Source organism: Myotis davidii, unplaced genomic scaffold (genome assembly GCF_000327345.1).
Source record: "Myotis davidii unplaced genomic scaffold, ASM32734v1 scaffold49, whole genome shotgun sequence".
Classification (NCBI taxonomy): Eukaryota; Metazoa; Chordata; class Mammalia; order Chiroptera; family Vespertilionidae; genus Myotis; species Myotis davidii.
The window spans coordinates 4,803,801-4,806,626 of NW_006300375.1; positions in this window are offsets into that span (position 1 = coordinate 4,803,801).

A 2,826-nucleotide genomic window follows, 5' to 3' on the forward strand; every position below is an offset into this window, starting at 1 on the left:
CCTCAATGTTTCAAGCATCCACCTGGCCCAATACATAGTTACTATAATATTATTGACTCTATTCCCTATGTTGTGTATTACATCCCTGTGACTGTTTTGTAACTACCAACCTGTACTTCTTAATCCCTTCACCTTTTCATCCATCCCCCCGCCCCAACCCTTCTTTCCTGTCAAATGGCAGTTCTCTGTATCTGTAAATCTGTTTCAATTTTATTTATTTGTTTATTTTGTTTAAAAAATTTTTTTTCCTTATTTGTATTTCTTGTGTACCGAAAAGGTGAATGAAATTACTAAATATGCTGCCACAGTGTATGGTATATGTGACTTTTAGACATGAAGAATCAACCTTCATTTTTTAGGTTCAACAACAAAAGGATAATGATTAGTTCAACCATGTTTATGCTTTCTTTACCTGGTGAAAGATTCCTGGGTCCCACCCACATAGTGGTGAAGCTGACTTCAGGTAATATTTATGGAATGTAAAACCAGTGAAGGGAAATGCATGAAATTATCATTGACGGTGAAACAAATATGGTGCAGACTATGAGCAGAAGCAAACTATAATTTGTTTACACATTTTAGTTTATAATCAGAAATAGTTATAGCTTTAAAAGATGTAATAGAAAATGACTAGCTGCAAGCAGAAAGACCGTCGACCACTTCTGCCAATAACAAATTATATGACACACAACAGATTTCGAAATTGTCTTGTCATGTACATATACAAAATATTTAAACAAGATGGAGCAGCAGCTATTGGGTCCTTCAAAGGCTTATAGAACAAAGACCTTAATTTTGTATTTTCCAGAGTAAGACTTACTAATAACTAATAGTTGCTTGCATAGAGAGCAATTTGTGGGAACTTGCTGAATAAATTGATGTACCTACATGATTCCTGATGAAAAGCTTTCCCTTTGATTCTACTCTAGGGAAGATGCTACAGTTAGTATGCCTACAAGGAACGTTAGATACAGATGGAAACTGCAAGTCTTTTCTTAACTTGAAAACCAATTAAATTGCTCCATTGCCACATTTCTTATTTTTATTTTTATTTTTTAAATATATTTTATTGATTTTTTACAGAGAGAAAGGGAGAGAGATAGAGAGTTAGAAACATCGATGAGAGAGAAACATCGATCAGCTGCCTCCTGCACACCTCCCACTGGAGATGTGCGCGCAACCCAGGTACATGCCCTTGACCGGAATCGAACCTGGGACCTTTCAGTCCGCAGGCCGGCACTCTATCCACTGAGCCAAACCGGTTTCGGCAATGTCTCATTTCTTTAAAAAAAAAAAAAATATTGCTTCCAGAGAGGAAGGGAGAGAGAGAAAGGGATAGAAACATCAATGATGAGTGAGAATCATTGATTGGCTGCCTCCTGCACGCCCCCTACTGGGGATGGAGCCCGAAACCTTGACAGGAATCAAACCCGGAACCCTTTAGTCTGCAGGCAGACGCTCTATCCATTGAACCAAACTGGCTAGGGCATAGGTCCAAACTTTAGGACAAATTTTTCTCTAGTGATTGTGTGTAGCAGCAAGAACAGACAAAAATATTAGAAATTGGAGATAAAAATATGAGTACAACCATCTTAAATCTACTTCTGGAAACATGTATGTTCTTGAAACTGTGTAAAACTTCAGCCTGTGAAATTGCTTCTATGAAATGCCATCACCATTCAAAACATTTTCAAGACTAAGAATTAAAAAGGAGTAAAGTCTTTTTACCTTAAGTTCCTATTAAAGGAAGGTCCATTTAATAAATTGTAGCAATGTTACCATATTATACTGGCAGAACTACACTTGCTGGCTAAGGAAGCTCAGTTGAAAATACCTCTTTTAGTATGTCCCTGTTTAATGGCCATGGAGGTATCCAGCAGTTGCCAGGGCTGTGAAATTACTGTTCTTGCATGAACGTCAACTTTAAAATTTTTAATCATTTTTAATAGTAAAAAATATAAAAATTAATTTCCTTTCCAAGAAAATTCAGGGTTTTTTTTCTCTTTTTTCTAGAAGTTCATTCTGTCGTGGTGATATTTTGATTCATAGAATTGCAATTTTTAATTGCCAAACATTCCATTTGACCAAAATGTATATTCAGGTATATTCGACTTACATGCTGCAAGTGTAGCTACTGTCTAAAAAGAGCTTAGTATACAGGTGCCCCAACAGGATGGTTCTCATACTTCAGTGATTTATGCACTTTGTTATGGACATCGGCTTGATTCGGTGGTTGGAATACAGGTTTGGGTGGACTCTGATTCGTGTTCACCGTGTGTGAAAGGAGGGCTACCCTGGAAACTCCTGGTCACGTGGTTGTCAACCGGAAACACACAACCCCCATTGAGAACACGTGCTTCCTTCCAGTCCGTTTGCACGGACCTAGCAAACCATAACCCCAATGATCCGGATGTAAGGACAACTGTACACTAGCTTTTGGTCCTAACACGGGCCACGTGGAATGTGAACCGCTTCATCTTGGCTGCCACATTTGCAATTTATGCAACTTAAGGGACGTCCTCTTCCTCACCGCCGTGTGCCCCTGCGCCACTCATTCCAGCCCGCAGGCTCACGGGCACCCGGCTCCCGCACTGCGCCCTTTTCCACCTTTCGCAATTGGGCTGCCTCCCGCCCCAGCGCCTTCCTTTAGGCGGTGCCTGCTCCTTGGACCTCCAGGAAGAACACACTCCCCTGACGAGCACTGGTTTGCAGCAGGGCCCTAAGTTGCAACCTGTTGAGAGCTCTCGGGTACGAGAAAACGCTACACTTGATTCCTAGAGGAACCACCGCGCACGAGCCCAGACGACCTCGCCGCGGGGCAAGAGT